Here is a 15,333-nt window from a genome sequence, read left to right on the forward strand (position 1 = left end):
GGGTCTGTGACCATGCCCGTATGCTATTAAAAATACACGTTGGAGCGGACTTCTTCCTAATCTCTGGGCATTTTCTCCTGTGAGTAGGATTTAAATTGGATCTGGAATAATACTTGAAACTTCTTTTAACAACAACAGTGTGTTTCTGTCTTTTAGTATTATTAACAATGTTCTGTTGCTTCTGTATTTGTATTTTATGTTTAGATTTTTTTTAAGGTTATTTTATCTTCTCAGGACAACCATTCCCAGCTGTTCTTGATCTCATTCTCATCTCTGGCTGTGCAAAGTGAGCGCAGTTGTGGAGATCAAGTCTTTGCACATTATATGCAGAAATGTGCTTTGCGTTCTCATTCACCACTTCCTACCACCCAGATGGGCTTTCAGCATAGACTTGTCACTGTGCGAGTGTTCAAGCCACTCGTGCTGATTTTTTTGTTGTTGGTCAAGAATAACGTGTCTACAGTACTATGTACAACCTCGCTTGCACTTACTCAAGTTATGTTTGTATAGGGTTGTTTTATGTGAATCGAGGGGAAAAAAAAATGGGGGTAACAAACGAACGACAAAACTCACGTACTTAAGGTCGAAACTACCTGTGCAGTGGAGGTTCTTCAGATTCCTTTATAAACCCTCTTCCTTTTCCCTGTTACAGATAATTAATCTGCCTTTCTATGCATATAGGGTTGCGGTAGTGCAATGGAATGAAGGGATTTTTTTTGTCATTTATATTGTACCAGGAAGAGATGAGAAATTAACTTGCAGATGGGGAGGGTGACTAAATCCTGATCTTTATATGCTCTTAAGTAAATAAGAGTATCTGTCATGGGTATTACATACTCTATACATTAGACCTTTTTAAATGTATGGTTACCAGGAGATAGTTAATGTGATAAATGTATGAACTATGCTTGGTGTAACTGTTTAAATACTGTAAAGGTGCAGCATATTTTTAACCTGTCTAAAGCACACCCCCACCTCCTTTATAAGAGATATTTGGAAGCTGAGCATGAAATGTGGTAGAATAGATGTTGTGAAAAGCAAGGTGATACGATAGGGTTCGACATAGTGGTGAACAAGGTATATAGTCTCTCTCTTTGAGAAAGTTCTTTTATAAAGAAGGTGGAGAGTAGTTCTTCCAGTTCTCTTTTGTGATTTATTTTTTTCCTGAACTAAGAAGTTATTAAAAAAGAAAAAGATACTCACTGAAGTTGTCTCTGTTTCTTGTGTAGCATATTCTCTTGCCACGGAAATGGATGTATGCAACACTGGCTAATGCTTGGTCAAGCTATTAGTTATCTGACTGTTGAGATTTTACAACTGAGTATCATCCTTGAACTTGTAATGACAAACTTGATGTGAGTTTTTGTGTCAGCCCAAGAAATTCTCTCAAACTTTCTTAGAAGTGTCAGATGATATCACAAAGTCAAGATGACTTCAAAATGCTAGTAAATAAAAAAGTTTACTACTTTTAAAAATGTGGATACTTTTTAAAAATTTTTTGCAACACCGTAGTGTTGAAGTGATGAACATGAGACCAGTGTTGATTTCACAGCAGGCGAGCGAAAATGGTTGTCGTACTGTGTTTGTCTTTACAATGATCTGATTTGTAAAGTTACAAGATTTCGAATGGCTGCTATTATTAGAACTTTTCCTAAATGGGCCTTTTCATTTGCTGAGCAAACAGGAGGACTTGTCTGTGCCCTGTTCTCTCCGAGGTGGCAGACAGCGGTGCCACGTTGGTAAGCTTTAAAGGGCAGTCTGGCATCCCGGGATTTCTGCGCTGCTGCCACCCCCGTCCTTGAAGCTGGATATCCTTCAGTGTTGGAGCTGCTCTGTACTGCTGCCTTCAACCAGCTGACATTCGTTCCTCTGACTACATTTAAGAGAAATTCAAACTTGGGTTAAGTCGTTTAAAAGTGAAAATGCTGAGTTGTTCCGTACGGCATAAAGAAAAGCTGATAGACCTTAGAACTTGTCACAGTTTTGGCCTGCCCTGCACTTAACACTGGTGGATTTAAGCGTTCTCTACTCATTATGTCAACAAATGACTTGGGACTGGTTTGGTCTGAGGAAGCTGCTGATTTTGGATTTATGCCCTATCAAGTGATCTGTTCTGGCACAGCGTAAGTTCTTCCAAGCACTTCCTCCGTAAAGAGTAAAGAAAGCTGGTAGCATGATTGTGAGAAGGAGAATGCAATCCATGGCCTTTAGCAGCTGGACTAGCTGCCAACACTGATCTCAACAGCCACCGTTAGTCCGAGCCCCCCCAGGGTGTCTCGAGCGTCGCGGTTAGCAGCTGTGTGGGATAACTTGTGTCTAAGCTCTGATACTGTCATCCTCGAATTTAACAGGAAAATCTTGGTACTTGACACTCAGAGATCAGTCATCAGTTTGTTCATTCTCCAAACAAAATACACCATTTTGCATCGATTTCTAGACTTCCGCAGAACGGAGTGGTGGCAGATGGCTTAGCCTACAGCAAGAGCCTCGGGAGATGAGCGGATTCGAGTGAAAGGAGTTAGGCATTTGAGAAGAGAATGCTCGATTCTAAGTTAGGCTCTGAAAATCTGGTTTCTTATGGCTTCTTAGAAATCTCTGCTGGAAGGGGGCCTTATTTTGTACAGTCTGCCCTCTAAAAATAAACCAACAGTCACTGTGTTACTGCAAGTTAGGAAAAGGGTATCTTGATTTTTAAAAACTTGTGTGGGGATTTTGCATTTTTTCCACCTATTTTGTCTAACATTCTTTCTGCATGATGTTTAGGAGCTGAAATACCACTTACACAAGTCCAAGGAATAACTTCTGAAGAAAACTAATTATACTGTTTCCCACAGCAATGCTTAATATGCAAAGATTGCTTCTAAATCTGCTTTTCAGGTCATCCTTCTTTTCTTCACACTTCACCATTTTGACTTTCAATGAGGTAATTTCGCCCTTAAGCTCATTAGTTTCCATAGGAAATGAATTATAAAAAATGCTAAGCGTGCCATATGAGGTTTAACATCAAAGGCATCTCCAGACAGACCAGGAATCTGTGGTGAAGCTATATTTGGTCTCTGCTGGGGATTCTTTCAAGCGCTGCTGAGTTCCATTTGCTCCCGTTAGGTAAGTGTTGGCTTAGGACTTGTCTTTTTTCCATGCAAACTAATCTGTAATTGTTTAGAATAAAATCTAGTAAGTGACTGGACTGTTTGAGTCACATGTGTTTTGTTATGGCTTATTTGACCTTCTCATGGAAAAAAAAAACCCAACACCAAAGCAAACAGTTATGGGTAGGATGCTTTGTAACCAGTTCTGAAAGGAAACCTCAGTCCATGTTTCTGCTAAGAAGTTATAAATGGATTTTTCTTGCTGAATGCTCCTCTGAATCCTCAAAGTGAGGATGCGTTAGCTGCATGTTAAACCTTTTGGATTGTTTTCCCACTGAGCCACCATTCTCAACCATTTTAACTACCTGACAAACCTAGCACTCGGGATTCTTGTCAGCTTGTAGAGCGTCAAGCTTTTATTTTTGAAGCTCTGTCTCAACAATGAAAAAACAGGGAATGCCCATGTATTTTTACCCTACCCGATCTACCTAACACATTGGCTAGAGGGACTGCCTGGTATATTCCTGAATAATTAATGTTTAAAAAGTGAACGTCATTCAAATCCAGTTTTGCTGAAAGAGTTCTCCTCCTGTTTGTTAGCCTCCACTAACACTTTTGGACATTTTTTTTCCCCATGCAATTGTGATTGAAATGATTTTCCTCCTCTTCAGCAAGTGTTTAGCATGCTTATCCCATGTGCTGCTTAGTTACAGTATGCAAAACAGCGCCGTGAACTGCCTGCGTTTCCACAGAGGTAGAACTGAGCCACCGCCCGTGCCTGAGCGGGCGGCTCGCTCTCGTTAGCAAGGGGCAGCACAGCTCTCGGGAGTGGTGGGGCTGTTAGGAACAAAATAAATGCCACAAGTAATACGAGTCAAAACTAATCCAGGACAATATTTACAGCTGAGAGTATCAGGGCACTTTATTCCACCCGGAGCTTTCAGAATTTCTCCAATTTGCACTGTGACTTTTTTGAAGAGTAGGGGTGGGAGCTGCTGCTGCTCCTGCGGTGGGAGGGAAGGAGAATTTCAAAACAGTTCTTTTAGCTGTAAGAGGAAGAGAACATTTTATAAATTCTTTGAAGGTACAAAATAAAACACAAATACCTCTTCAGCAGTTAATTTTAGTGATCTGCCTAAAAAAAATAAGGAACTTCCAAAGGCAAGTCAGGAACTTAAGCGTAAGTCTCCCTGCGACGGACTCCTGGGTCTTCAGGGCTGGCCCAGACCCGTGTGGATGGTCTCCAGTTAGGGACTCAGGTTAACCACCAGTTAGGGGTTTGGCTTCTGTGTTTCTGGTGGCAGAAGACATCCCCTCTGCGTGGTTTGGCGATTCAGCCCCGTCCGTTCTGAGAAGGAGCAGCATGGTTGGCTATTGCATATTCTTCAAGAGGAGAGGGCCTCTCTCCACGGGTCTGCAGATGCAGTCGCTGCTGAGCACAGGGTCTCTGAGCCCGCGTCCCACGTACAGTCGGCTGTAGGCTGCCGCACAGGTGATGAGGGGAGAGGTACGGTCTTAAGGTAAGCATGATGTGAAGAGAAATCCAGACTCCCACGGAAAGCAGCCTCTGGCAGCAGCCGTCACAGGGGCAGAAGACTCTCGTCTTTGGTTACACAGACAGGCAGTAGTGGAAGTCGGTGCAAACACCCCCTCGTTATCTTGCTGGGTTACTGAGGAGAAACCAAACAGGGTCTAACCCGCGGGTGTTTGCTGACTGAACGACGCAGCAGCGTTTGTGCGCTTTCCCCTGCAGCAGCTGCGGGGAAGGTTGCTGTACTGGTGTACTCCATGGCACACCCTGGGGCTCGGGGGCGATGCCCGTACAGCTCAGTCTTTCAGCAAAATGCACGAAGTGAGTGTCACTACATTGTAAAAATGAAGGGTTAAACGCTCTTTTATTGAAAAAGCCACTTCCGCCAGCCCTTCGAACGTAGCTATTGTCAATAACTGAGCACAAGGACTTTTCAAAAGTAGGTTTTAGTACTTCAGTCTTTAGAAGTGTAATAAGTAACAGAACATTCACTCTGAATTACAACGTATATGAGTTTAATGCAGTGGAAGTTATTATTAGAGTACTGAAGACTTCTAAATATTCTCTTAATCATAAATATATTAACTCTTCCCTTTGAATCATGTAGCATTAATTTTAAAAAAACACCACCAAGAAAAACACAACCAAAAAACCCAAACCAACCTGGAGCCAGACTTTTGTGCTTCAAAACTTCTCCACACAGTCTGGTACTACCAAATGCAGAGACTCGTTTGCTGTTCAGGTTTCAGTCAGCTGAAGGCCATGTATGTCTGTGCGTCCACCGCTACCAGACATGCGGGTTCTGTGTCTACGTAGGCTCGTAAACACACACACAAAACGGAAGGCAAACCCCACAATCTTGTGCTGCATATCTCGGACGTTAATAGGTGGCAAATGGAAGCTGTAATGGCAGGTGCCATCATAAATAATTCAGTTAAATATTTCAGGAATCAGGCTTAAATGCCTTCACACAGAAGGATTAAGATAACTCGATGCACTCTGCAGCTGATAGAGAGGAAGACTTGCATGGAAGATTTCTCTCTGACACCTGTTTTATTACGTACTATTGCTTTAAATCAGTGTGCCTTGTCAGCTGCAAAGTACAGCTCCATAGGGAATTTATTCCATTTAAGAACACAAAGAAATCGTCACTTGTGGGCTGAGCATGCAGGAGTCTCCCGCGAAGGCAGGAAAATATCACCAGGAGGCAACTGAAATACTGACGGGGTTGTTAAAGGCAATAGGACCAGTAGGGTTCCCTTTGGCTCCGTGTTCCATCGAATGCCCTGGGTCTGCAGTCAGGGAGGCACCGCCACTTAGCAGTCCACTGCTAAAGAAAGTGAGTATCAGGGTTTGCCCCGCTTCATTTCGTCTTTTAAGCCTTGCCTGCTAGAGGAAGGAAAATAGTTCCCTAGTCAATGTGCGTTACCAGCAATAAACAGCTGGCGGATGTAGCATCCGAGCAGCTGCAGATATCCGGGAGCTGGATGCTGCGACTGTTCCTAGTATTTCAGTGTTTTTGTACACATGCTCCTGTTGCTATGAGCCGTCACTGAAAAACATCGTGGACTGAGGTGTTTTATCTTACAAAGATAAAGCTACATCAGACTTGTACAGAACTAGCACCCAGTACTGGGTTGCTCAGCTTGTCTGTACGCTTCTCTAAAGAGGATCTGAGATAATCGTGGTCTTTTAACACTAGAAATGCTAATACTTGGTAAACTGTGAGCTAGAGAACAGGAGATATGAAATGCGTAAAATAAAATTTACAAAACTGTACACAAACACACGTGATTGAATCCTTACCCTTGGCTCGGCAGGGCTTGGACTGTACAGGCATGAACCAAATTTAACTCATAGCTCCCAACAGAAAGACTCAGGTGGTACCACAGTGGCAAAGGACTGATTCAACACCAGCTATAAACCACAACGAAGCCATCTCAGATGACTTTCATTTCTCTTTCCAGAAAAGGTTTTCTGCAGTCTGAAGTACCTTTTGGAGGATGCTTTCTTGTATAAACCACATCAAAACTGCATGCAGAAGAACAGAGATGAGGTTAGTGAGCGGAAGGGAAGATGGCATTTGTGCTGCGCCACGTATCCGCGTCACCTCAGTCCCAAAGGGGGGGGAAGCAAAGACTGCTCTTAACAAAGTCGCGTCCATCTATGACTGCCGCGCTCCACTACCTGGCACCGCTCCCACTCTGATCTCATCCCTGTGGCCTCTATTTTTGTGAACTGATGTTTCAGTCTCTCTGAGGGCATCACTAGACTGAAGCTTGGCATAGCGTAGGAGCAGCTGGGGTATCACAGTTCAGTGAGGTCTCGGCAGTATCAGCATCTACGACTGACGAGCTCTGCTGGTCCCTGGCAGAGCTAGGGGCCTTCACGTGCGCTCTGTACAAACCAGGGGATTTTGCCCAAAGGGGACGATTTGATACGAGGCTGCCAGAACTGCTCCCCTCCACAGTCAGAACCACCGGCTGTTTACCGGGCACAGCTGGAGCACACAGCGCATTTTGCTCTGACAGATGATCTCCACATTGACTAAGATGCTCTGCTAGGACCAGAGGCTGCTGATCATCCCCTTCTTCAGAAATAACAAAAACCGGTTTGTTTTTATCTGTTTCTGCCATAAGCTCCTTTGTTTTCGAACCATTGACTAAGGTGATTTTCAGTGGGTTGGAGCTCTCTAGATTTTTGAGGCTTTGGCTGTTAACTGGAGATGCTGCCCCTGGATGTCTCGAGGGATCCAAGGACCTTGCGTGTTTGCTGTCAGGGGAACTGCCAAAAAACCCAAAATAAGGGTTCCCAAACCTGGATTTCTTCAAATTGCAGTAACTTAGCTTCCGCTGCCTCTGTGCAGACAGGGTGAGGGGGTATGAGGCATTGCTGACAGATGAATCGGAGCAAACAGTCTCTGCTGCTCCCTCTATCTCCGTGGCTGAGATCACCTTTCTGGTTGGGACACCTTGGGATCTTGCAGCTGTAGGAAAACCCTGCACAAAATATTAATAAATCAGTAGACACGCCATTAAAAGCAGCTATCTTGAGAAAATTTAATCCAAAGAGAAGTAGAAGATAAAATTCTGGGTTCGTTAGAGGTGAGGTGCATTCTGTAACAAAAACTTGTGTTATTACCTTAAAAAAAGAAGAAACATCCTCTCTCAGCCTTGTAACAAGCTCTAGTTTTGATGATTCCAGATAGTGAGACCTAGATATCCCCCACACGCCTATGGATGCTTCACAATGCAACAGTGTGAAGTAAAACAAATTTAAGGCATAACCAGGGGAAAACGGGTCCATGTCAGAGCATTTAATGAGCTAATCTGGTCTAAAGGCATTTTCTAACGTTCTTCTGGACTGGGGCTCACTTCCTAACTGGATGCTAACTGCTGGGAAAAACAGCTTCTTAGCACTTCAGGAAAGCCTGAATAAATTACAATATACTTAGGCAAACGAGATTCCCACACACCGAGCAAGATGGACTGGAATGTGTGTTGCAAAGCAGCGGGCCAAGAGGAACACGCGTCTGATCAGCATGCAGCCGGGGGTACCGGGGCACAGACCCCGAGCACCCCCTCCTCCCCCTCCTGCAAGACTTACGCTGTGGTCAACGAGCTTGGTGAAGGGACTGTTGGTGCTCCAGCTGCACCATTTTTTCTGTAGCTGTGGTATTGGAGCCAGGATGTCGTGGAAAGTTCGGGCACTCCACGTGCGCTGTCTGGGACAGGGATTTTCCAGCTGGACGTTCCCCTTCTCAACGGCGTCTGCTCCTGCAGCCGTGTCAGCAGAAGTCAGCCAGTCAGACACGGAGGCTGGGCTTGTGACACTTCTTTTTAGGTTTTTGTCCTGAAAGGAACAAATAAAGATCGTTTACAGCGTCTTTCATCAACAGGTTTTGAAAACACTGAAAATAAGCTGCTGTTAGTGCAAGAGACCGATTTCTTCAGTGGTTCTCCTCTCAGGACAAGTCACGGGAATGCAGCTGCTCCTTGCTCGCCCAGAGTGCTGCCTCAGGTCGCTGGCTTCCCTGCATGACAGTTTGACCTTGCCTGCCCAGCTCCGGGTTTAACACTGAATGGGAAATCTCAGTCACATAAGAGATAGAGCCCTCTCACTCTTGCTAACCAAATACATCCAGTATCTACGGCTTTCTTTTACTGGAGAGATCTGAGAGATCAGAGTAGTAAACTTGGCTGTGGAGAACATAATTCTTCCACTCTACTTGGCTCTTGGAAGTCTCTAGGTGTGTCTGTCAAAACTTCAAGGGGATGGGGCCCGCTGAAAGAAATACAGAAGGAAGCAACGAGAGAATCAGAATTCTCAAAAACGTGTGATTCAGGAGGGAAGACTCAAGTGGTGCCCTTTATCCTATCGTTGGGAAGAATTAAGAAAACACAAAGAATTAAAAACACAGAGAGAATAATCTGTTCTTCGTGTCTGTGGTGAACAGAATAAGGAGCACGAGACCCAGACGGGAGCCGAGGAGTTTTTCATTCCACATAAGAAATGCTCTCCAGGTGGAAAACGTGCTTCAGCAGTAGAACAAGACATCCAGACAGGTGTAAAATTGGCACCGTTAGAAGGTGACACCGCATTAAACCAGTGTCACCAGCTCTGTGTACAAGCAGAGTTGATCTGACACGGGAATGAACCTCAGACCACTTCCAAAGATCTCTTCCATACTGACTTTATGTGCTCTGATGTTGTATTTAAAATCACAGGTTTTGTCCTTAATATTGATGTGGGTTTAGAGCCAGAAAAGTGAAAGAATCCTCGCCTGTCCTCTGAATCTCCTTTCACTCTTACTAATACTTCACCTGCTATTTATACAAGCCTCCTGCTCCACAACTCTGTATGTATTTTTAATTTTCAGCTGTGCAAATACGGATGTCACGAGAAGAATGCAAAATCCACATTCCCAAAGTTTACATAGTCCTTAAAGAGGGTCTCAAATAAATCCCACGGAGCCCTCGATTTAGAAGTTCTGAGAAACCAGAAACTTGACATTTGTTATTTCTGAGCAACCGAATCTCTCAAGTTTCTGCAAATCAAAGAAATTATTTAGTTAAAATGTCATATTAGAAAGGGATGTGGAGGGAGGAAAGTAATTGGCTGCTACAGCAGAAAAAAGGTCTCAGTAGGAAGCTGGGAGAGGATTCAGGCTCTGGATGAGTTTGTTTCAATATTAAACTCTTACTCTCAGATTTGATTAAAGCAACAATCTTTATTTATAAATATAAAAGCCTCTTCGGGCTGTCTTAGGGTTTATTCTAATATTATTATAAATACCCCCAAACTGGTGTAAAAGCCAGCCACTGGTTTTGAGATAGGCATACTGGAAGTAACTACAAAGATGAATGATATGTTTTCTCGATTTTTGAAAATGGTTCAGCAAAAAAATGTTTCTTAAACCTCCATGACAACAGTCTTTACTCAAACCTTTACGTATGAAATCTGTAATGTCAGAGGTCACAGCTGTAAGAGAGCCAAAGGCTGAACGATGGCTTAAACCACCCGGGACTTAGAGAGCCACGACCCTCCTGGGGGACAGCTCGGAGCCATCTGGAAGCCATCGTGCCCGCTGTGTCCTCACACCGGTCCACTTACAGAGACGTGTTTGCTCTCCCAGCGCTTGCTCCTGCCAGGGGACTGGTTTCCCCACACGGGTTTTAAGAGCTAAAAAGCACAAGCCCGTCTATCGCTGGCTCCTGCCCAGCGGAGCTGAGGCCCACACTCCCGGGGGGGCACAAGACCAAGCGGCCAGCCGCCACGTCTCAGGAAAAAGATCTGGATAATTATTTTAATGAAAGTGCCTTATAGCTTCCTCTGTCTGGCCGAGCATTTTGGCTGAGGTGAGTCTGATGGCATTATCTACTGTACCGTAAAGGCTCAGGACTGCACACGTCTTTTCACATGAGGATAACTTCTTAGCCCCTGCCAAGAAAGTGGCTACGCTCCACTGGGTAACCCATCCCGCTGGCCTAGTGCTGGTCCACAGAAGCTCTGCGCCATACCCTCTGCGGGAACCAGAGGCTCCAGTCAGGAACCGGCTGCCTGGCTGCACTTTACACCCTCACATACACATTCAGAAATTAAACTGTAACCATGTTTATTTCTAACGTCAAGTGGCCTGAACAGATCCCACTGGAGCCCGGGTTTGTAAGGAGCCGGCTGTGCTCATCAGCTTCCTCCCCGTTGGAGAGAATAGTCTTCAGCTGTGGGGAAAGCCCCAGCACTTTGAAAGGGGCCCTGCCACCCTTCCTGGGTGGGTGTGGGCTCACCTCTGTGCAGCGTGGACATCCCTGGGGAGGAGGAGACTCCTGAGTTAACAACGTGGTAAATTGCTTTTGTTCTTTGGATTGCCTCCTCTTAAAGCTGTTTTAACACTAAGTGTGTTATTTCTGTACGTCTATCTCCTCTGGTAGACTGCTGCAGAGGGAATGGGAAAACAGAAATGTTTTCCTTGAAGTGTGTTTGTTCATTCTGACTAGAGTGGGGAAAAGAGGAAGGAAAATGGGTTTCCCTCCAGTCTAGCAGCTGTATTTGTGTGTGGCTGCCACCAGGTGAAGCTCTCTCCACTGGAAAGGACCAAGGAGTGCAGGTGTCCAAGGGTGCCCTGCTTGGACGCCCCCACGGCTCCCAGTGCCCCGCTCCACCGGTTGTTTGTCTGTTTGTTTGGGTCTTCTCTTGGAGCAGAAGAGCTGTTTGCTCTTCCTTCCCTTGTTCTGTTCAGCAGTGTGGCTGGCTGGAGGAAAAGCTTAGCACGTGTCTTATGCCTGGCAAGGAAAATCCTGACCAGCCCGGCCTCCTGGCTCACTTCCTAGTCGAGGGCAGGGATACAGAATGCTCTTGTTTTGTAAACCGTGACAGAAGTGTTACGGGGCTGTCCTGGGGCATGTGAGTTTCTTGCGCTGGTTGTTTCTCCTCTTGTGGGAAAAAGAGCGAGCTCTGGAGAGGAGGGTATTGACCTGGGAAAGGCTTTAATACAGACTTGCAGTGGATGTGCTCTGCTGGGCACTGTGCTCCAGGCTGAAAAGGTGGCAGCCAGACCAGAGACTTCTGAGCTATCATCTGTTCCTAAACACATAATTGGCTGGGAGTGCAGGGAAAAGAGTTAGGGAGAACTTCCCGAACGGATCGAGATTTCTCTGTGTGTGTTTGAAAGGATCCCGGTGCTTCCACCTGAAGTGCTGGGGCATACACTGTCAATTTTCACATCAGCCTAGTGAGACAGGTGAAGAGCTTTCTGACAAGCTGAGGAGCTGGGTAGCTTCCCTGAGCACCTGCTCCTGGTGGGCAGGAGCAGGTCTGACTGCCAGGTCCTTCAGCTGCTGCAAGTGATGTTTTTAATGGAACATCATCTTTGTCACGGAACGTATATCTGAGGGCTGGCAGACCTCTGCATTATCACCCATCAGATCCAAGGTAGGCTTCTGCGCTTGCTGTTCTCAAAGCTGGGGAGATACTGGGGGTTCACAGTCCACATCATTCGATGGCAGCTCAGCTTGAGGGTTGGGGAACTTCCCGACTCAGTCACTACTGTCCTTGCAAAGTGGGAAGTAAGCATAAACAGGCAGATATGACAAATGCTGTCCAAGAGGGGCATCCCATGGTTTGTCAGAGATGCTGCACAGCATTCCTACCTGTATTCTGTAGGTGGTAAAGCTCAGCCCGCTGGCCCCAGGTCCAGCAGAAATTATAAACACTTCATCACTCCCAGTCTCAGTAGTCACCGCAGATGCAGAGGAGGGCACATCTGGGTCAGTGTCTTGAGGAGACTGTTCTGTGCTGCCCCCACAGGGAGTGGCTGAGAAGAGAAGAAAACTGGTAAAGACTGATTGTGAAAGTCCAAAACATCTGTTCCCAGCTCCTCCAGGACAAACCTTCCTCCCTCTCTCCCCAGACAGTCTAGAGCAGGCTTTGGCTCTCTGTCACACCAGCCAGAACAAAGTTCAATCCAATAGTTTGCTCTCCTGAAACTGCAAACATTTAAAAACAAAACAAAAGGGGAGGAACGCTCTTGAGTCTGCTTTCTAACAAAGACAGACTCAAACTGGAATCCCTCGCACTAATCACAAAGGCTATGCTGCAGATCAGAAACCTGCAGAGTGGCTCAGCTCATTCTTCATTTGTATTTACTCGTCCCTGTTAATATTGAGAGCTGTGTTCTTTGCTTGAACCCAAGCAACGCTGCTGCTCCTACCGGCAGCCTTATGCTCCAGGGACTGCCACAAGGGTGTGTGCATGCATGTGTCCCCGAGGCCAGGAGACCTCTGGCCACAACCTGCTTGATGGCTTTTCTGAAGGAGATGGGAAAGTGTCACGGTTGGGAGCACAGAATCAGCTTTTTAGGAAGATATCCTTGTGAGAGCTGTGTGTAATGCTGACGCTTTAGTGGGAAACTGATGGTGTTTAGCAACACAACGTGAAGCAGCTTTCTTGGCCCTCACCAACCAAAAGGGGCATCGATACAATTCATGTGTTGTGGCTCAAAATTGCGGCAAGTGTCATTATCTGTAGCTCAGCTGGGGGTCTCTTGCTCTTGAAACACACTGAGAAGTAAATGCCTTCTAAGGCAGTCTCATCCTTAGAGCTCCTCAGACAAAGTTAGCTCCAGGAGTCAAAGTTGTTCCAAAGCCAGTGTAGGCATTGTAAAGCCCGTCCCTTCCAGACAAGGTTATGTAGAGGGCAGGTGAAACTCTTCCACAATATACGGATCTTTTAAAGTTGTTTGCAGCAGCCTGAACCCACCACATTTGCTCTGCTAACCCAGTGTCTCTGCAATGCCATGTGCTATGACAGCTTTTGTTGGCAGTGTCCTGGAGCTGTGCTTGCACATGTTCCTTGCCAGGGGAATTACCCTACCAGGAAGGCGGGAGAGCAGCAAGGAACAGTTCCCACAACAAAGGCTTTCCGCTGTGAAGCGGCTCTCCAGCTGTGCATGGGCAAGACAGCGAGGAGGACCGCGTGGAAGCAATGAGCGGATTAACTGGCCAGGGGCTACAGGGTGCCCTGACCTGCTCCAGCCACTGCCCTGCGCTTACCCGCCTGCTCCCGGCTGACAGAGTGGTTGTTGTTTTCATTCTCCCGACTTGGCACCACCAGCTGGAGCTCGTTGATATCGACGGCAGAGTTCTGGATCCCATTCTACAACTCAGAACATGCCCCAGTAAACATCACCAGATAAACAGTGCAACAGCCAATATGAAGAGAGAAACAGAAATTGCTGAAGCCATTAGCACTAACCTCCTGGTCACTGCATGCGTTGGATGAGCTCCTTTTGGGGCACGTTCTCTGCCTGAAAAGGAGAGACAGCAACAACAACAACAAGCCCACGAGTGAGTTAAAGACCCACAGAAGGAAGGTCTCAGCTGCAAGAGGGAACCAGCAGGTTTGAGCTCTCCTGCCTACGCACGCTTCTGAAGTACTTGCCAAGACTCAGGGCAACAAGGCCTGTAGGTCAGGGGAGAAAATTACATGTCTGAGTAGTGGAAAGTCAGCTGAGGAAGAGAAGGACCTGTCACCATCTTCCCATGATCACTGCAAAAGCAGGAACAGGGTTCAGACCTCTGCCAAGCCCCTCCGGGCTCCCCGCACCGGCTGCTCTTCCATGTCACTGAACAGCGGGACTGAAATCCTGCCTTCGATCTGGGCAGTGACACCGTTCATATCCTGCTAAATATTTCATCTGGGTAGTCGATATCATGTGCTGGATTATCTGTAGGAAGCAGAGAGCATCAGGTGACGTTCAGCTGTATGAACGTTTTAAAAGATAGGGCTACGGCAGATGGTTACTGGGTTAACGTGCCTCTTGACTGAAGGGAGACAAAAGCACGTGCTTAACCAGCTTTTCACATTTTTACTAAAACTGAGACTATGAAACAACTAGTGTTATTTACTTTTGGATGACTAAGACTTAAAGATATGTCAAGGAAAGGCTGGCAGTGAACACAACGATGGCAGCAAGTGTAGTTTGTGTGCCCAGCAGTTCTCCGTGGGACAGTGCAGAGGCGTGTGGGAGCACTAAGGCACTGACCCAGGATGTGACCGTGTTACTGGTTTCACCACTGCCTGTGCTGTTGGCTGGCATTTTTCCTCTTGTTGGAGGGGTGGGTTTGTTCTAAGGCGTTTAATCTCCTCCATGCAAGCTGCCTCTTTTTTTTGGTAGTGATGTGTTGAAGCCAAGATTTCAAGTTTTCAGTCACCATTTCACTACTGCTTGTTTTTAAGAGTGGGGGCTCAGAGGTTATGTGATGAGGCTGGCTGTGAACCGGCATCTGCTCCATCTTGGGCATGGAGGGTTTAATTCCTTCACTGTATCATTGGATCTCTTCAAAAAATGCTTATTGACTGACAAGTGAATTGACAGGAAAAAACCCATGATGCACCCACTGGGCTATTCCTAGTGAATACAGAGAGGACCCTGGAAAACGAGGAGAGTGAGCTAGCACTCGAGTTTAATCCAGAGGAGGTCCAGATGGATTGCTGTTACTCTGGGAGGCACAATGGCATCAGCCGCTTCTTAGGGGAACTTAGTGCACGAATTCAGGAAGGCAGAACAGGGAACGGCTTCCAAGTAGGGGTGATCTTGCCTTATCAAGCAAGATCAAACCAAGCAGCAAACATTTCAGATTGGAAAATGTGTATGTAAATATTCCACACACACACATCAGAAGCTCTTATTTGGCACCAAAACTATTTCAGCAG

The sequence above is a fragment of the Buceros rhinoceros genome, unplaced genomic scaffold, assembly GCF_000710305.1.
Source record: "Buceros rhinoceros silvestris isolate BGI_N320 unplaced genomic scaffold, ASM71030v1 scaffold17015, whole genome shotgun sequence".
In the NCBI taxonomy this organism is placed as follows: Eukaryota; Metazoa; Chordata; class Aves; order Bucerotiformes; family Bucerotidae; genus Buceros; species Buceros rhinoceros.